General features: G+C 35.6%; 1 protein-coding gene across 1 annotated transcript in view; it reads left to right on the top strand.

Moving 5' to 3' along the window:
* The window catches only part of TENM2 (teneurin transmembrane protein 2), a 1,505,907-nt gene that overhangs the window by 212,260 nt on the left and 1,271,836 nt on the right, over positions 1-21,811 (top strand). Inside the window, exons 5-7 of the mRNA XM_072824231.1 lie at positions 4,715-4,864; positions 5,787-5,965; positions 14,576-14,775. The gene's annotated coding sequence lies outside the window, so the exon portion shown is untranslated. The remainder of the gene's footprint in view (positions 1-4,714; positions 4,865-5,786; positions 5,966-14,575; positions 14,776-21,811) is intronic.

The raw sequence follows: 21,811 nt of genomic DNA, 5'->3' as shown, positions 1-21,811 counted from the left end.
TAAAATGTTTTTGCCAACATCTAAAATAGGGCCTGGGCAGCCTGGGTGGCTCAACGGTTTAGTGCCACCTTCAGCCCAGGGCCTGATCCTGGAGACCCGGGATCGAGTCCCATGTCGGGCTCCCTATGTGGAGCCTGCTTCTCCCTCTGCCTGTGTCTCTGCCTCTCTTTCTCTCTCTCTCTGTATCTCTCAATAAATAAATAAAAATATTTTAAATAAATAAATAAATAAATAAATAAATAAATAGGGTCTAACAATAGGAGCTGCACCGTAGTGTTTAAATGAATAAGTCTCTAATACCACCATTCTTTTTTTTTTTTAAAGATTTTAATTGTTTATTTGAGAGAGAGTGAGAGCAAGGAGGGAGGGGTAGAGGGAGAAGAGAATCTTAAGCAGACTCCACACTGAACAAGGAGCTAGACACAGGCTCAATCTCAGGACCCTGAGATCATGACCTGAGCTGAAACCAAGAGTATGATACTTAACCAACTGCACCACTCTGGTGCCCCTCTAATACCACCATTCTTTGTCCAAGTCACTATCCTTTCTTGCTTGGAATACAAGAAGCTAGCTTATAATTTGTGTCTTTTTAATATCCACTCCTTCTAATTAACTCTATTCTTAGAATCTTTTAAAACTGCAGTCTGATCATCTAGCCTCCTGTCCCTCATAAACACATCCCATATAGGGTAGTGACTCACATCTACTTCTCCAGCTTGTTTCTTGCTAATCTCTCCTTAGCTCAATGTGCTTCTCTGTCAAATAGTGGAGGAAGATTGGAGATGGTTTCACTACATTTTTTAGTCATCAGTATTCAGAAGTGCTGTTAGTTTTCTACTCTCGTAACCTCACCGTATTGCCTGTGCACCTCGCACCAGGATGTTTTTTCAGGCTTCCTTTTAATTTGTAAAGAGAAAGAACAGGAGGCCCAAAGGTGATTACCAGTCAGAGCAGTTCATCATTAAAAAGGTCTGAGACTTGTGGCAAATGGATAACTGTAAGACACAGGTCAAATGGATTTTGCACTATTCAGGCTCAGGCTGAATTACAAAAATTAAATAGCACTCTAATTAACCAGAGTAGTTAGCACATAATTCAGATCTCTAGAACTCCAGCTGATTGTGGATTTAAAAAAATGTATAACATACAAATCTAACACAACAACAATAACAACAAAACCCTGCTCTGGTTGGTTTTCCATATACAGGCTTCAAGGGTGGAAAAACATTACAGATTTCTGCAAAAATGGAAATATTTTTACTCTATAGAAGAAAAGGTGGATTCTGTTTTTTTCAAAGAGAATAAAATATTAACCTACTGAGGGACAAAAGAAGTTTTGCATTCTGTTGTTAAATGATGCATATATCCTGATGTGGGCATTTTAGGACTGTACCAGACTAATGAAAAAACAATGGGAATTAGGGTGAAAATATTATATGCAAGTTGTAGAACTAAATCTACCTCACTGATTGCTTTTTGAAGGTGTAGAGTAGCCTTTCCCTACTAAGTACAAGTTAGCACACTGGTGTGCAACCTGGGTGAACCTTAGATTTGCTAAATAAAGAGAATGATTACATCAGCAAAAATTACTTAAACTCATCATAAATAGCTGTGGAACATATTGGGAGCCTTCTAACAGAGACTTAAGATATGAGAGGGGACTATTATAACCTCTGCTCATAAGATGAAAAATAAAATGAAGTCTGATTTTACTCTTGCACAAAAGCAACTTTGACAAATCACTGTGCAGTGTGGGCAAATATAAAAGCTGAGACATGAGCAGGTAAGTGATTGCTTTAAAAATTAAAGAAACATTACACAGGGTAAATATAACGAAAATCCTGTATTTTCGAATATCTTTATTTCAAAATTCAATTTAAAATGTCTTTATTTAAGGGTTAATTTCACACTTTTTGCAATACATCACTCGCTTTTTAATTTTTTCCTAAAAATAATGAGGCTAATAATAAGAGCTAACATTTCCTGAGCTTTCACCATGACTCATACATGATGTTAAACACATTCATTATCTTATTGGGCCTTAGGACTCCAGGGAAGTTAAGAATTACTATCTCTATCTTTTAGATGAGGAAACTGTGATTCACAAATGCGTGTAAATTGGCCCAAGAACTCACATATAGTAAGAGTGTGAGTTATGAATCTAGGGACTTCTTGCTCCAACACCTGTATTTTTAACTGCTACCCTATGTTCTCTTCCTACTTTAAATTGTACCTTTTCCATGGAAATGAACAACTGACTAAAATTTTCTCATATGAATCACACAGAGGTTTGTAGTCACTCATAATGTATTGCTCACCATAATAATATATGATGCTAAAGGTTGGAGAAGTAGTAGTTTACAGTTCCCTAAACATAAATGAGAGACTCATTGGATAATTTGTTCATTTATGTAGTAAACAAATATTTACTGAGTACTTGCTATATCAAGGCACTCCTTTAATGATAAGCAATATAATTTCCTTCTCTTTGTGGACTAACAGTCTAGTTGTGGAGCATGGGAGGAAATACAAACAATAAGAAAATCTCAAATAAGAACTGCTGTGGAGACAATAAGGCAGGATGATATAATAAAATAATACTGATGGAAGAATGTCGCTATTTTATAAAGGTGATCAGTGAAGTCCTCATTGAATATATGACATTCAGTCTGAGAAGTTTGTAAGAGTGAGTCATGAAAAGATCCGGGGGAATAGCATTCCAGGCTGAGAAAAAGGGGCAAAAGCCCTAAAATGAAAACACATCTGGTATGTTTGAGGAACAAAAAGTAAAGCCAGTGTGCCTTTAGTATGGAAAATGTCAGATAAATAATGAGATGAAGTGGGCCTCAGTAAGAATTGAGATTTTATTCTATTACAGTAAGAAATCATAGTAGGGTGATTTACAGTTTGGAGGTTTAATTTTGGGCTGTATGATTTATCTAAGGTTGTTTTGTTTTCTGTGCTAAAATAAACATTCACAGGGCCACATTCTTTTCTGGAGGTTACCATACTTGTGAATAAGAAAAGTTTCTTGCCTTATATTCTAGGTAACAGAACAGAAGGAACACTGAGTACTCATAACACTGAGTACTTATTGACCGTTCTTTTTAATAACGTCTTCCTTGCTAGTCTTTTAAGTTTCAGGACTTTACTGCATTATTCATCAATTATGACTGATCTAGAACATTAAAATGCTTAACACATAGTAGGTACTCAATATCCTTCATTGAACTGAAGATTATCACATTAGCTTTCATCTTGTTGATATAGTATTCCATTGTGTGAATGTACCTTCTCTTTTTTCATAGCTGTGTCCTATTTTTGAACATAAACATATTGGGAAATCACTTTTTTCTTTCCAAGAAGGCTTTGTCTTTTTTACGGTGCTTTGCTATATTAGTCACTATATTATCCTCATTCTGTGCAATGCAGTCTACCTTAATCTTGTGAATTTAAATCTATATATCTCTTTTGGACTTAAGTTGTGCGAAGTCAGTTAACTCCCTACTTTTTTCGTAAATAAGTTTTTTCATAGCTACCTAAGCATAGTTTGTTTTCACACATCGTAACGGAAGTTATGAAATGGAGAACCTTTGTCTTTCCTAGTTCCATCTCTACATCCTATTACAAAAACCTCACAATTTTCTGATCGTTAAAGAAGGCACTTTAAAATGCCATTTTATTTTGGTCTTTCTCTGGGCTTTCCCTTTACTCTCTGTGACCTATGGACAGTCCCCCAGTCGTGTCCTATTCTCTTTGATGATGCCCATTCAACAACATTGGGATGTCTGTCTTTCTTCTCATTCTCCTTCCTGTGTAATTTATTTTCAACCTTTGGGACATAGCTTAACTTGACCATTTCTGAAAGTCTTTGTTTGGCCTTCCACATCTGGGTTAGCTGCTTGGGTTTCTCCTACTGCCAGCTTTATCATATGCTATTGTAATCTCTATTTACTCCCACTTTATTTTCCTAGACTATAAACTCCCCGAGGGCTGGGACTAGATTTTAATTACATCTCTAATTCCCACCCCCTAGCCCAGTGACTACCAAACAGTGGACTTTTAACACAAATCTATTAAGTAAAGGAATAAATGGATAAATTAGCTGTCATTTTCTGAGGCAGATCATAATTTAATTTGTTCTCATTGTCTGGTACATTAAAAAAAAAAAGGCTTTGTTCATACTGTGACTTTCTCAGTCTCCTGAGTTCTATTTTTATAATTTTCTTTTATTTTGTATAGTTTGATACTTAGCATGTTACTTTAGAGCAATATAGCTTTTAAGTCTGAGTAGAAAAGAAAGAAAAGACAATCTAGCATTGGTATAAATCTGCCCTTAGGACCCATTTCTCAGGAAAAGCAGACAGGAGTGAATAGTGGTTGAGGATCTAAGAGCAGGCATGTGTCATTAAGAAAGAGAACAGGGCATCATTTCCGCATTCACTTTCATTCCTCTCATATTTCGGCTCACAAAAGCTCTGGCTTAGATTGTTGACAGTCAGTGTGTAAGAACTGGGGTTTCTACTGCCTTTATACAGGAAATCAGTGTGGCTATATAAGAAGGAGTGAGAAATGGTGTTTCCCTCTCATGAATAAAAACTGTGTATCTAGATGTTGCTGACAAAGAGCTGAAGTTACTAAACCAATGATATACTCCCAGGGAAATATAGGTGAAAAAGATACTATTTTTTTTTCTTCTTTTTCCCTTTCCTAGCTCTTTATCAGCGTTCAATTCAACCCAAGGAACCAGGAACCGAGGAGGAAGGAAGTAATTGACATTCAAAGCCTCTATTTTTAGACACCTTTACACTTTCTTTTGCTTCTAACTAGCAAGGATTTTTCCAAACAAGCTTTTAATTAGCAGGTGAGTTTAATTGATATGTGGGTTTCTCAGAAGGGGAAAGGACCTCAATGTAGAGAAGGAGGGAGGAGGGACTCCAATCACTCTCACTCACAATAGAAGACCATTAATTCATTTGCACCTGGATGTTTTAAAGGATCAATTTACTGTAGCAAAGAAAGAAGGCAGAGAATCAAAAGGTTGGAATCTGTCAGAGAAGAAAGAGAGGCACTATAATTTAACATGCTATGTGGATGATTTAAAACTTGGAAAAAAAAAAAAATAAAAAAATAAAACTTGGAAAAATATTGCTACTGATGTCCAAATACGGAAACGAACCTATTTGCATTTAGTCAGGTTCTGTCCATGTGCTAAGAAAAGATTAATGTTTCAAAATCAATGAAGTTATTTTGAGTTTTTAATCTGCAGGAAAGTAAAAAATAAAACAAAATACATATTTAAGTCACTTTCATTACTCTTAAAGGAGTATTTAATTAATGTAATTGAACATGAAGATGTTTTAAAAGTTAAATTCAAAGTACTCTTGCTATTTATAGGGGCAAGAGAGGACACATATTCTGTGTCCAATTATCTTTTTTTTTAAGATTTTATTTATTTATTCACGAGAGACACACCCAGAGAGATTGAGAGAGAGAGAGGAGCAGAGACACAGGCAGAGGGAGGAGCAGGCTCCTTGCAGGGATCCCGATGCAGGACTCGATCCTGGGACTCCAGGATCATGCCCTGGGCTGAAGGCAGCTGCTAAACCGCTGAGCCACCCACGGATCCCCTGTGTCCAATTTTCTAAAGTGGGAAGTTGTAGGAAGTGGGAAGATGTATACATCACGAATCAGAGACCATTGGTTGTACACAACAGAGAGTACCAATACTGACTAATGTAAGGAGACAAAATGAACAAATTGAAAGCATATTGGCTTTTTCACAGAATCAAATGGATGGCTCAACCATCAAGCCTCACAAAAGGACAGAAACTAGAGGAGCTCTGAAATTTAGGTAGCAGAAACTAGTGGAGAGTCTCTTCAAGGACCTGCCAGAAGAGTGACTCAGGAAAGAAAAAATGATCCTTGGAATTTGACTTTGTATGCCCACCCACTGACAGGGGAGGTGAGATACTTTAGTTCTACCCACATTATCTGTAGTGAGAGACAAATAGTTCATCAAGTAAAAAATTCTAGATGCTGATACAGTTTTTGGTCTACTCCAAAACTTTATGTATATGAATAAATACACATGTAACATATAATCTATACATGTATATGTAGACATATTGTTACAAAATGGTAATTAACCAGTTTTTTTCCAGTATTCCAGGACCAGTATCCCCTGCTTGCTTCATGGTGATAATACGTGTTGAACAGGCATGTTGAAACTCTGTGCCATATCAGATATTGTTAAAATGCATGTTCTCCATTAGTCAGAGTGGAAGTCTGCCTTCCAGAGGAAGAAAATTTCCTTTGGTTCCCTGCAGTCAGCAACTAAAAAAATGGCTAGGCTTTCACCCTTTAAAATGCCTTTTCAGATTACTTGATATTATCCTTAAAAACAAAACAAAACTTAAGTAATATACTGGACCCTGCTGAGTTCATCATAGAACTGTTAGAGACTTGTATTTATTGGACAAATGATAATTACAAAGAACTCCAAAAAAAAAAAAGAGAGAGAGAGAGAGAGAATTACAAAGAACACAGAGTCCTAGAAGAGAAGCTGACTACGAACACATCTCCTACCCCTAACTTTATGCTTTAATGAGAGACTCAAACTAAGATTTTTAGTGAATATTATTAAATTAGAAAATAATTATTCGTTCATGATAGGAAGGGATAGTTCATTATTCTCTTCAGGATAAATTTTGGGGACTTTTGAAATTTATTCTAAAGACTATACAGACTGATCTCTGACTTCTTTAACTCTACCATGGCATGAAAGTAATATACATTTAGTAGAAAGTGTACTTTGAATTTTGATAGTGCCCTGGATTGGTAATATGCATAAAGTACTTTATCATGATGCTGGACAGTGGCAGAAAGCTACAGCTCCCATCAGCCACATCATTGCAAGGGTGAACTAATACACTTAACAAAAATTTTGTACCCAAACATTGTGTTTATTACCTTCAGTACAGTATTTAATAAATTACATAAGATGGACGATGCTTTATTTTTAAATAGGCCTTGGGTTAGATGATTTTTGCCCAACTATAGTCCAGTGCAAGTGTTCTGAGCACATTTAAGGGAGGCTAGGCTAAGCTACGATCTGTGGCAGGCTAGGTGTATTAAATGCATTTTTGACCTAGGACATTTTCACCTTACTCTGGGTTTATGGTGATGTAATCCCATCATAAGTCGAGGAAGATAAGTGTTTTTTTTTTTTTTCTTTATTAGGAAACAGACTATGTGAGGATGCGTTGAAAACTATTGCCTGACCTTATGGTCAATCCAAATGGAAATGCATTACTATTTTTGGCAAAGTAGTTAGATTCATAACTTGGCTAAGTGGGCTTATATATAGGCATTTTGTATATTTGTAAGAAAAATCTGAAGTGAACATTATATCCAATTACAGTTTTGCCTTGTGTGATTTGTGGCTCCCTGCTTGTATCCTTCTCTGGAATGTTAGCTAGCAATATAAGCTCTCATAGCAAGCAGCTACCCAAGTCCAGTGTGTGCTGATGATAGGAAGGTAATAAAAACAAGAACCCTTGAATGCTGTAATTGGTGATCCAGCCTCCTAGACTACTGAAAATTAATTGGCCAGATGTTCCCTACCCAACTGTAAATGGGGGATAATGTAGGAGACTGAGTTTTCAACCTTCCCCAGGTGTGCACATTTGAGCAGAGAAAAATGATTATGAGTGACATGATGACAGGTGCGGTGCCCATGTTCCACACTGCCCTTGTGTATCTGTTATATATTTAGGATTTTTCCCCTGAGGCGCTTCAGAGATATGAAAATAGACAAGGAACAAAACCGAAAGACCTTTAAAATAGAAGGAAAAAAAAACTTGGAAGTTGTGAATATTATATCATGTGTCTATTAACTGTGTTGTTATTTAAGGTTGCATTTGAGCCTGTCACTGTTAGCTGGTGTTATAATTATGTGCCAAGCCCTGTACTAAGCACCTTACATTTTGTGATTAACCTTCACAGTTTTACAGGTGGGTACGTATATCATCTGTGCTTTTTAGATGAGTCAACTGTTGTTCTCAGAGATGGAATCAATCTGTCACAGTTACAAAGGAAGTGAGAGAGTAGCCTTGAGTATCTAACATCAGAGCTCATAGGCTTACCTACTAAGCCATATTGTTTCCAAAATAGAAGGTCTGTTCACCTCTCCAAAGCACACTGTGATAAGCCCATTACCTGTATTATCTCATTTAATCCTTACCACCAAGAGAGGTATAAGACTGTTCTGGTTTCACAGAGGATGATAAAGATACTTTAAGAGTTTGATCAACTTGACCAAGGTCATGTGACATTTCAGAACAGAGAAGGTGCTCAAATATACTTTACTCTGATTTCAAAGCCCAGGTGTTAACCACAATGAAGCAGTGCTACAGAAAGGATAGGTCTTCTGAATGTGAAAGTATAACATCAGCACTTTAAGTCTGATTTCCTTTATTGTCCTTATTCACATGTTTGTATTCACAGCAAAAGTGATTATCCTGCCATCTTCTCCTATGCAACATTTCCTTGAGCTTTAATTTTGAATGGGGCCCAAAGCGTCCCTTGATTATTTCATGCACTTGCCCTCAAGGACTATTTAGGAAGAAAATGTTGCTCTGCTAATAAAACAGCACAGCTGTCTCAAAGAGCTTTTAATCCATCTTTTTAAAAGATGTGGACTTTCTAAAATAATGTCGCCCCCATTTGTCTTCTATGAAAGAAGATATTTCAAACCCAGGAACACCTATCATAATAAACCATTAAGATGACTCCAGCCTTTCAGTGTATTTTTAGAATTTCATATTTCACCAAATGTTGTTATATATAATTCATGGTAGTGGGATATGATGGGATATGACAGTTATCTCATTTGTGAAGAAAGACCAAATAACTCATTGTCCCACATCCACAAATAAATTATTCTTGTCCCCAAGCGTAAGATTCTGTTTTGTTCGTTTCCTTACCTTAGTGGATTTTCTTTTCTACATTAATATTTTTTGCAAAAGACTATGACCCTTAAAATATCAATTCAACTATTATGAAAAAAATAAAATTCTTAAAAATTAGCCTCACTAATTTAAAAATGAGGTATTAACAACATAGTCCATACCTCTAGAAGTTAAAGCAGGCCTTGAGTGATAATTATTTTGTACAATTTCATTCAGTGTTTTTTGTCATATGTCAAACATGTGAAGAGAAAGTCTAATTTTTCCCTTTGAGATCTTTTGAGTGGATACCATCTGTTTCAGCTCAAGGAAGGTCTAGGGTTCTATTTTTCTTTCTTTCATCAATTTCAAGAAGTCCTATATTTGATTCTAACATTACAGTGCTATCCTGTCTAGAACTTCCAAAAATTAAATTTGGGGTCTTAATGTAATGCTTTAGTTCACAGGGCATTTAAACACATACATGAGTACAAGTAAATGAAAATTTTCCTTAATTAAATTGCATCAGTGTTTGAGAAGATGCCTCACTGAATTTTGCCTGTATTTTCACTTCCTATTCTTCATAATCATGTATATTTCTTATGGTGTTTAATCTGAACCGGTGTGAATTTTAGTCTATATAGTTTTAGTTGATTGATCTCCTTAAAGAGATTGTTTCCTACTCTTTCTTATTTTCTCAATTTTTTGGAAATTCTTAGAAGCACTCAACTCGTTTTCAGGTAAGAGTGAAGTTAATTTAATGCTTTTTCAAGAAACAGTAACAGTCCCATGTTGTCTCCTTAAGGGTAAAGGTCAGTGTCGAAGGAGAAGATGGCCAGTAGGGAAGTGTTTGGAGGAAATCCTAACTTATGCTTTCATTATTTTTTCCTCAGAAAATTTTCCATGAGAAATAGTGTGATGTTATGCTTTTAAGCCTTTTATAATGCAAACTTCTAGGTACATGTTCATAGAATAACTAAAGGTGTATGTACATTCTTGTCATAAACAACCAATATATGCTATATGAGTAATAGAGAGCACTTAAGTTTGTATTTATATATATACATAAGCTAGCATAAAATAGCTTGATCAAAGCATTATCACATATATATTAATGTAACTATCTACCATTATCCAGTTATGACAGGTAATAGGTAATATATGATTGATACATAGATAGATCTTCGTTGTAGCATGTATGTGTGTTCTGTCTGCTATAAATGTGAGTCTCTGTGTGTCTGCTATTTGCTAAACATTATGTGTGTACAAATGCTCATTTTATCAGGCAGCACCGATAGCTTAGTCCTAATCTTTTATAAGAATATATGTAGGGCAGAGGAAAAATTATCCAATTAATAGTCCCAGTATCGTCAGTAACCATACTTCAGCTGGTCTTCCTGAACTTGGATATCATCTGAGTGCAAAAGTAATAACAATTCCAAAAATTAGATGGCTACTGGTCTCTACTAAGAGTTTCTCAGAAGGGGCCTGTTAGAGCCCACCACAATCAAGAGTTTTAAAGCAATGTGAGAGTCCTGCTAACATCCTTTTAATAACATCATTTGAGACACCCAAATTGTTAACTACTTTAGCATGTTGCATTAATTCTGGTTGCTTTTCAGTAAGCAGATGATTAGGACAAATATACAAGCAGTGATTCTTCAACAGATTCTACAAAATCTGATTGTTCATTTGGGCCTACAGTAATCTATACTGAATTCTGTTTACTGGCTTCAATATTTAACACAAAAATGAAGAGGTAGAAAATAGCAGGAATAGAACAAAATGCAGATATAAAATCAGAGCATTTTAGAGAGGATGGCAATGGAGCTGAACACATTTGGTGTGCCTTTAAGATGTCAGTTCCTTTGGCAGGTGTGTTACATCCCTGATCTCATTTGTTTTCCTCCTTAGGGGTAGAATGGTTAAGTCCAGTTTCCAGATAAGGAAACTAAAATTCCAAGGGATTCAGTGACTTGCCAATACAATGACTTCTAGGAAGCCTTTCTTTCCCCATCAGAATTGGAGACAGGTATCCCTAGTCACAGACTTCCCTTCCTCTACCCTCAAATTTAAGCTCCAGGAAGTAGTTAACAAAAATAAACAACACTCTCTGTCCTCAAAGAGCTGATATTCTGGTGTAGAGGGACACAGATAAGCACAAAAATTATATAAAATATATAGAATGTGAAATGGAGAAAGGCATGGTGAGAAATAATAAAACAGGGTAGCAGACTAGAGAGGAAGTGGTCAGGGATGTCTTTCCAGAGAAAGTGGCATTTGAACCAAGATCTAAGGAGGCAAAGGAGGGAGACATGAAGTCAGGTCAGAAGGAAGAATGTTCCAGGCAAAGAAAACAGTTCAAAGAGTTTGTTGGTGTGGGGCAGAGATGAGCCTGATATATCTGCCTGCAGCAAGGAAGCCAGTATGGCTAGAGAAGAAGGAAAAGAAGGGAGAATAGCTCAGTATCAGGTCAGACAGGTAGTGGGTAGAGGAGGGTGAAAACTTGCAGGCCCTTCTAGGCAATTTATTTTGAGTGAGATGGGAAGAGAAAGGCATATTTGAAAAATGGGCTTGATGTGACCTGATTTACCTCTTCCTAGGATGATCACAGATTGCTGTGTTGAGAACAGCAATGTTGTGTTGACTGAAAGAGGTCAAGAATTAAAGCAAAGAGAATTTTTAGAAAGTATTAAAATAATTCAATGAAGCATAATCACATATGACTTAAACTGAGGATGGGTGGCAACAAAGGTGGTGAGTAGTGTGATTATGGATATATATTTTGAAGGTAAATATGACAGTATAGATACGGAATGTGAGTGAAAAATACAAGACAAGAGTGACCCTTGGGGTTTTGGTCTGAAAAACTGGAAAGACGGAGGAACCAACAATGGATAGCTAGTTTATTGTAAGACAGCATGTTTTAGGAGAAGGGTTTGGAGCTAAGTTTTGGACGTGTTAAATTTGAGATGTTTATTAAATATCTTACCTGAGAAATTAGTCTGGTGATTGGGCATCCACGTCATCTGGAGTCCATAGGAAAGTTCACGGCTTGGAATATGAATATGGTATTATCACTGTAAAAAATATGGTATTATCATTAAAAAAAAGTTATCAATATGTCAACTTTAGCAACAGAGTAAGAATGGTGATGGTAACCATGATGTCAAGGAAAAGGGAATCCTTTTTGAAAATGCCTGCCATGTTGCAGATCATTAGCTCATTTATCCCACACATCACTTTTGTGAAATGTTTACTGTTATTCACATTTTATGGATGAAGAAACTGAAGATCAGAGATGTTACTTAATTCTTCTAGGTCACCCAGATGATGACTACTAGAGTCTGGATTCTGTTTGAGATTTGTCTCATTCCAAAAACACGTTTCCAATTTACCAGACTGCCCTTTTAAGGCAAGAAGTAGGTACAACAATTCAGAAAGAGCTGCAAATTCTTTTCATAATGCTGTGAGGTAGACCGGGCTGATGCTTTTGCCTATTTAATAGAAAGGAAAACTGGAGCTAGATGATCTGGGCCAGCTTGACAACTATAAAAGCTGACTTGAGATTTGGCTCCCAGTCCACTAAATGTGAGTTTGAACTTTCTCAACATCACTCAGAATTAAGTTTAGCAAAACTAATGATGATCCTAATAAGAATATCTCTATCCTTTTGGAAAAGTTTTTACAAGTTACCGATTGCCTTCCGTCACAAATATATGTGAATGTACTAAAGTCCTATATTTGTTGATTGTAAAGTTGGCTTTTATTTTGATATTCTCATGTTAACTCTTTCTGCATTTCTGCTTAACTTCAGTCCTAATGGTGATTTTCCCTCACTATCACAGAATTGCTCTGAATCCTTGATAGTTTTCACTTTTCATTTTTAAAAAATTATTATTATTAATTGCTTCCCTCTTCCCCAACCATTTTTGTTTGGAAATAAGAAGCCCTCTGTTCCTTCCTTAGGTTCTGTCATTCTGATGTGGAGAATCAATCTCTTTCGTCAATACAATATTTTTCTGCCTGCTTTGTCATTTATTTTTGTATTGGATTGTCTTTCACTTTATTTCTCTGGTCTCTTTCCTTTTGACTCTTTTAAAAATTTATTTCTCCCCACTGAATCACTTCAGTTCGGCGGAATGAGATTTTGCTTGCTTTTACTCCCTCAACATGTTATGTTTATCATGAGATTAACATCTTTATTTTTTGGCTCTGAAGTCTCTTGAACATTTTCTCTCAGTCATTTTTATTTTCCTTCTTGTCTCCGTGGTTCTGTGTTGTTAAAGTTCTTCATGGCCTGTTCTCCACCTATCTTTTAGTTTGTCCTGTTTTCCTACATCAGCTTGTTGGGAGGTTTTATTCTTCAATTTTTCGCATGATGATATCAGAAATATCTGCTACTAGGTACGGTCAAAGAATTATAAGTCCTCTACTCTGTTCCGCTCTCTGCACATGTTTATTAGTAAGTGGATAGTATTGGAAGAGGTTCCATTCTTATACTAGGCTTGTCCAGAGTTATATTTATTTTAAAAAAGTAATTCAATCTTAAAAGAAAGTGTATCTAAAAATAAGATTTAGTTTTGTAAAAACTTACTGTTATTCACGTGTTCAATTGGTCTTGGCAACCCACAACAAATATTTTCCTGAGTTATTACTTCATATTGAGTTATTTTAAGTTTTGATTAATATTTTGAAAATAAAAAGTACAACACCTGCATCCAAGAAATATTTTATAGTTTGCGTTTAAGTGCGTTGAAAAGAATTGATAAAGTTGGGGCAGCATTCTCTGTAGAGAACAGAGTTGAGCTTTGGAGTAACAGATTTGAGTTTGGATCCTGCTTTCACCTCCTTTCCGTATGCGGCCTTGAGCAAGATTACTTTTTCTCAGCCTCTAGTATCTCTTTATTCTTAATACTGGGGTAATTGTATCTGCTCTATGGATAGTTAGAAGATTCAACGTGATACCATTTTCAAATGCTTTAATTCAGGGGCTAAAGTGTAGGTGCTTGATAACTTATAGCCATCATTATTATTATTTTATATGAAATGTCAACATTTCTAATCTTTTTTTTTTAAATGTGAGATTATTTCCAAAAGTAGCCATGACCTTTCTTTCATCTCCAGTTTGAGAACATTTGCCTTCTTCCATCAAGTATTCATTATTTTATAATTATAATTTGAATACATACTTGTCCTGATGGGAGAAAAAATACATGGCGATGTAGAGAAAATTTGAAAGCTATAAGTATCAAGTAAATTTTGGCTTAGGAAGAAAAAAAAAAAAACACCTTAAAAAATGGTTAAATATTTCTGGATTATATCATAAAAAAATAGGAAAGTTATAATTGAGGGAAGTCTGAGTAAATCCTTTAGAATAAAGGCACCTTAAGAGCCAATATAAGAAATCTAATGAAGCAGGAGGTTATGTAACCTCATAGAGTTTTTAATGATGAAGATAAGTCACATTTTCTTAGTTCTCAGTGGAGTCCTCTGCAGATGGCATCCTCAGGAACTTCAGTTAAAATTAGCTAGTGAAGAGTACATACAAGTAAGAGTCCCATTCTCCTAAGTCAAGGTTTTGTGTAGAGAATTCAATTCTGACTCTGAAAGTATTTGCCTTCCAGGTCAACTCCATCTATATCCAAAACCTTTCTCATCTGGCCTGACCTCCCTCATGAGAGTTGCTGTTCTACTAGCTGACTGAAATTTGATGTATCCTCTCACCTCAACTTCCACAAGTCAAAACACGTCTGTGCTTTCTGGTCACCCACCTACCAAAGCAATCCTCCATTTGCTAATGTGTGCCAATGGTCGCTTGACTTCAGTGAGTTCCTTAAGTCATCCTTGATTCTATCATTCAGTCTCTCTGACCTTGTATTTTAATCCCCTTGATTTCTTCTTTAGGCATTTGATATTCTGCTTGCTTTAGTGCTTTTTTTAAAAAACAAAAACAATAACCCCTGGTAAATGTTTACAGATAAGTATCTGGTCTAATGATCAAAATCACAAACAAATCTATTAGCATGTATAAAAATGCTATTGATGTTATGTTGTAGTTTTCAAAATTATAAATATTATTAAAATGATGCTTAATATTAGCATAGAATGGCATCAAACCAGCACGTGTACAGAAACATAATATTTGCCCCTTCTGTTTACTACTAGAGACTCATTAAACATTTCTTCTAAAGGTGAAATATTTTGGAAGCCTGCAGACACCTACACATCAACTTTAGTCTACCTATAATTGTTCTTTCCTTAGTTTAACTATAGTTCTAAAAATTTTGTCTGGTAAGGAATTTATTCTTTTTTTTTTTTAGGAATTTATTCTTTATGGTTGTATACATAACTGTCACATGTGGTGCATCTCCCCCATGTTACAGATACTGAGAGATTTAGATGATTTTCATGGCTAATTTTGCCTTACATGCTACTTTAAAAAATAAGGACTGTTTAATTTGGGACTCCACAGTCCAATTTCATACCTACTTAGATGACTATTTACTAACTACAGAATAAATCTCAAGTTTGTTAATCTCTTACCTAATTCTTCAACCTCTGCTTTTATTCTTCCACAGATATTTAAGATCATCACATTAGGCTTGTTCATTTTTCCCTATTACAGATTGTGCTTCTGCTTTGAAGAGTTGGCCCAGTCCCCTTTATGTTTAATAATCTCCCTCCATTTCCACCTAGAGAATTCCTACTTGTCTAATAATTTTCATTTAATCACCCACTGCTGGAAATAGAGTTTCCTTCCTCTGAACTCTGACTCTTGGTTTCTAGCACACTTTCATACCTTATCTCCACCATGCTCACTGTGAAAAATGAGCAATGCAGAAAACCAAGAAAGAAAAAAAAAAAAAAGAAAAAGACTCATTATCTCACCCCCTGAGTTAACAACTATTAATATTCAATAATAGGCTTTTCTTGCTTTTTTTCTCCTTCTTATACCTCATCATCCTTCTCACAATTAAAAGGAGAAAAGTAGAAATTCTATCATGACTTTATTATATGTCAGATACTAATTTAAACTTTTACAACCATTGACTGCATAATCTTCCCAATGACTATAGGAGTATCTTATTTTTATCCTCATTTGATAGAAAAGAAATCCAAAATTTAGAGTTGTTAGGCTACTCTCCCAAGTTCAAAAAGCTACAAAGAGTTAGAAAGTGGATATGAGCCAACATTTGCTTCACTTTACAAGTCTTCAATCTTAACTACAACGTGATGCTGCCACTGTGTACATATATGCTGCTATATATAATCACACAAAATTATTTTTTCTTATGTGTATACATGTATAAAGTTTAAGAAAAAATGGAAAAATGACATTTCTAAGACTAAAAGTAAAATTCTATATTAAAGAGACTCTATGAATTATTATCTTAAAAGGGCAGATTTAGTCATAAGAATAATAATTATGGTTTACACCTGTATGATTCCTACTACCACATGCCAAGCAGTGTTCTAAGTATGGTATATATTAACTCACTCACACTCACATAACTCCATGGGAGAAGTACTGTAATTGTCACCATTTTACAGATGTGCAAACTGAAACAGATGAAGTAAGTGATTAACCTAAGACTATCATGATGTCTCAGCTTATAAAAGAACATTACACTGTGTGTGTGTATACACACACATATACACATATATGTATATATATCATTCATAAATAAATTTATGTAGAAACATGTAATACTTCTACCTCTAACCTTCTGTATTTATATTTTTTTCTTTCTTAATATAATGACAGTGTACTTACTTTGGCCATAACATGGCATTTAATATGTAATCAGTAGCTCAAAAACGGGGAATGAGTCTTGAACTAGTTTTGTTTGTAGAAGCAAGGCGCTAACTTTAATTAACTTTAACTAGGACTGCTTATAGCTGCATGTGAGAAGAGACACAAAAAGGCCCATTAACTCTGAACATCATTTCCATGTTTTTGCCTCTGTATGCCCTCAAGATAGTACTTTTTCCCTGCTGTTCTTTGATTTTTGCCTTTTTCCATTTTTTAAAAAATGTATTAGCAAAGGGTGTGAGTCTAAAATTAGTCATGTATTGGGCTATAGCTTTTTAGTTCATCTAAACACATTATTTCTGGGAAAATGGTAGAAAATTTTGAGGGAAATTATATTTTAAAGGTTGAAAAGTCTTGTTTTTAGGAATCCCCTCACCCCATTCATGGGAAATTATGTGTGGTCTCAGTTTTTTTTTTTTTTCTGAGTATATGTGAGCCTGTATGTTTTAAAAATATTCTTTGCCAACAGAATCTCCTTTTCCCTGTAATACCCGCTTACTTGCTTATGGTTTGGTAATATTGAATGAATATTGTTAACTTTCAAATATTTAATGTGCAATTGTAAAAACCACTGCATGATTCCACATGTAAACATGTTCTGAAAACTAGCATTTAAAATTACTTTTTACTATTTTCATGACCCTAGACTTTGAAAGAATCCTTCAATGACAGCTGAAGCGAGACATTTAGCAGCCACTGTCCTTTCTGTATTCTGTGCCAGGCACAAGGACTCCATTCCTCTTGAAAGTTTTATCATGTACAAGGCTATTAACATTATGAGGATAGGCTGAAGCATGAATAAATCCTGAGACTTACTGATGATGTCATTATACTGGTCAATAAAATACATAGAGGGAAGGGCTTCCCATGCTACCAGGTTCAGTTAACTAAATCAGGATACACGAGCAATTAAGTCTTTAATTAAGATGAATGAGTGACATTAGCCCTCCTTAAACTCTGCTCGTCAGCATTTACAAATAGAAAAAGACGGATGCCTCCTTCCCAAGAAATGTGGGTTTTATTTTTCATTCATTGACATAGTTTCGTTCTTACCACTTTGTAAACAAAGTCACCAAAGTATAAAGGTGGTCAGAGATATTTTAACAGATTCATTTCATCAGTTATATCTCTTACTATTTAAAGATGCCATTTTAGAATTTATTAGGCTTTTTTTTTTTTTACAAAGCTAACTTTACCATTATTATTATTGAACACAATTGCTTTGCCTTTTCCCCCATAGCACACAAGGAAGATTCATGTCAGAATTTTTTTTAAAGAGTTTGTTTATTTATTCATGAGAGACACAGAGAGAGAGACAGAGAGAGAGAGAGAGAAGAGAGGCAGAGGAAGGGAGCCCAACATGGGACTTGATCCAGGGTCCCCAGGATCACGCCCTGGGCTGCAGGTAGGCACTAAACCACTGAGCCACCCAGGCTGCTCACCACGTCAGAATCTTACAGACGAATACAACACAGCATGGAAATAATATCTGTTTGTTCTTCCAACAGCTATTCATTGTTATCTGCTACTTTGCCACTAACTTAGCTTAGCAGTGGAAATCTAGGGATACACGTATGGGTTCTCTTTGGTCCTAGCTAGCCTTATGAATGTAGACAAGGTGAGTGTTTCTGGACCTCCATTTCCTTATCTGTAAAACTTGATTACTGGAGCAATTGGTCCTGTAATTCTCTCAGTGATATTTAACACAGGATAAAGGAAAACAAAGATATGATTCATTCTAGGAACAAAGTTTCTAAACCAGAACTGTGCAAGAACAATATGAGGTGATCTGTATTTGCAATTTAAAAACCTCTAATAGCCACATATTATAAAGGAAAAAATGGAATGTGCATATTTTATTTACCTAGTACATAAAATATTTCAACATATATTTATATATACATATGCACAAATATATATACACATAAGTTATATGATCTATTATATTTATATGACCCATTTTATATTATTGCTTATACTAATTTTTTGAGATTTTAGAGCACACTTCAATTCAGATTAGTTCAAAAACTACATGTGGTTAGCAGCTACCATATTGGACAGTATAATTCAAATGTTAACAAATACAAGAACAAAAGCATATCTCTTAAATATTTGTCAATTTAGACTAAAATTTTTAAGCAAAAAATACCCAATGTATAAGTTTTCATTGATTTTAAAACCGAAGATAATCAACCAAAATAAATAAATAAATAAATAAATAAATAAATAAATAGATAGATAAATAAATAAATAAAAACTTGGATTTTCCATAGGAAACAGAATTTCTCTGAATGAATACAATTTCTTATAAGAGGAATAATCAGTATTAAACAAATCCCCGTGTCACAGTATGGCATAAAATGAGAAGACCCAAGCAAGGGTAGAAACAAAAACTGTCCCATGATAAATGGTAGTTTGCACCTACCCTCAGATACACGGTTTGTGATATAGACAGTCTAGTGAATCAGATATTCTAATTAATAGAAAGATACTATCTATACTATATAGAAATATACCATTTAAAATGAGTGTTTTAGGGATGCCTGGGTGGCTCAGCGGTTAAGTACCTGCCTTCAGCTCAGGGTGTGATTCTGGATTCCCAGGATCAGGTCCCACATCAGGCTTCCTACATGGAGTCTGCTTCTCCCTCTGCCTATGTCCCTGCCTCTCCCTATCTGTGTGTCTCTCATGAATAAATAAAATCTTTAAAATAAAAAATAAGATGGGTGTTTTATTTCTTAACTTTAAATGGAAATCATTGGATTTTAGGGATAGTGACATATCCATCTTTTCATAGCATATTCTTCTTTAGTTGATCCCCATTTTTCTTCTTTAACAGGCTTCAATAAATATTGAATGAGCCAAACAATAAATTGAAATGTAAAAATATTTTGTTAAGAGATTATAGATTTTTATTTTTACAGCTTGTCACCTCACATTATTTGGTTAAGTGTCCAATTCTTGATTTGATCTTGATCTCAGGGTTGTGAGTTCAAGCCCCATGTTGGGCTATGCTGGGTATGGGGCCTACTTTATTTTTTTTTAAAGATTTTATTTATTTATTCATGAGAGAGAGAGAGAGAGAGAGAGAGAGAGAGAGAGAGGCAGAGACACAGGCAGGGGGAGAAGCAGGCCCCACGCAGGGAGCCTGATATAGGACTCCATCCTGGGACTCCAGGACCACGCCCTGGGTCAAAGGCAGGTGCTAAATTGCTGAGCCACCCATGGATCCCCTGGAGCCTACTTAAAAAAAAAAAAATCAGTCACAGTAAGTTTTCTGGAGAAAGACTGAAATCATCCCAAATGTTCCAGAAAATCTAAAAGTCCATGAGAATTTTAATTAGGGAACATAAAACAAAGCTATGTGCTTTTTCTCACCCCTAAAAAGTTTGGAGATATCAAATGACTATCTAGAACTATCCCTTTGCAAATCTTCCCAAAAGAAAAGACAATTGAAAGGTCATGTTAAGCAACATCACAAATTGTCCAATCTCTATTTGTGGTAATATAGAAATAAGTCCTCATTATATTCCTAACTATATATTATGATATTACACTTGAGGTTGTAAGTAGTTATTAGCCATATGACCCTTTTGGATTGTGGGAATATAGACCAGTGGCTCTTAACCAAGAATCATTTGCCTTATAGGAAACATTTGGCAGTTTTTGGTTGTCATGACTAGGGATTGTTGCTAGAATCTAGTAGGTAGAGACCAGGGATGTGCCAAAATGTTACAATGCATGTCCTTCCCTACCACCACCAAAAAATGATCCAAAATGTCAGCAGGGCTGAGGTTGAAATTCTGACATATACCATATGTGAAACTTCTTTGGTGTCTCTGAGATGTGTTATCATAGCTTAAAGAAAACTGTTTAATATTTTAACTTACAATGTAACCAAGTAGGACAGTTAATGAATAAAGCACTCTGTGACACTCAAATGGAAGATAGGAATGTAAAGCTCATGTTACTCATATTCTCTGTCAGTAAGCATGTTTCCCTTGCTTATAAGACCAACTCTATTTGAAGTTGTTAATATGGCATTTAGCATTTTCCCTGGGAAACAGCTTTTATAAAATCCAGGCTGAAGTTAAAATATCAGGAAAAATGCAACAAATACATTGGCCTAGTATTCCACTTGGAAGTGATGCCCTGTGTGGTCCACTTCTGTCTTTCTGCTCACGAAAGTGAATTTCACCTAAATGTAGGACCACATTTAAATGCTTAAAGCAAGGCTGATATTCAGCAACAGGTGCACCAGGTACCATCACATCCACAACAGTTGGAAAAATAGCTCTGTTACAAACTCTGCAGGGACCCAGGAGCTGTCCCTGGTGGTCCAAATTATTTCTTAGGCCACTTCTTACCTCTATGCATGCAGTCCCACAAAAAAAAAAAAAAAAAAAAAAAGGTTAACTCACAGCATAGCAGGTAGCCCCAGACACAGCTTCCAGGGCCTGCAATAATTCCAGTTGGTTGGGGGTCCAAGCTATACCTGCTATTAAGTATTTATCAGCCTAGATAACGTAAATGGTGAAGTGGTCTAGGTGTAAGATGTTATGGGGATGATGACATTGAGCCTTACTGAAGAGTAAACACTCAGGAGTGGTGGGGACAGTGGGGCACTGGATAGCACATGCCACTGTAAATATGAGCAGCCCCTACTCAGATTCAGCAGATGGTTGCCATGTGGGAATGCAGGTCCAGAGTTGCCAGCTTTTTCAAGAGAAGCAGTGAAATCTAATGATTTTTAAACATTGACAATTAATTCAAATGTAAAACACTATTCAGCCCCCACTGCAGCCTATATAATCCCTTCTGGGGATAACCCGTGGGCCAGCAGTTTGCAAATTCTGCTTTAAAAGGATGGGGAGAGGAATGTCTTGATTCTCAGTTCCAACACGAAATTATTTCTTAGACTACTGGCCTCCTCTCCTGCCACTAAAAAGGATTTCTCTGAAACACCATTCCAGGTGAATTCAAACTGCAGCTGGTATTTGAGACAACAATGGGCCTGCCTCTTAAGGAGCCAGACAATTGACACTTT

This window comes from Canis lupus, chromosome 4 (assembly GCF_048164855.1).
Source record: "Canis lupus baileyi chromosome 4, mCanLup2.hap1, whole genome shotgun sequence".
Taxonomy (NCBI): Eukaryota; Metazoa; Chordata; class Mammalia; order Carnivora; family Canidae; genus Canis; species Canis lupus.
The sequence above is the reverse complement of the archived record's forward strand: the minus strand, read 5'-3'. Positions and strand labels throughout refer to the sequence as shown.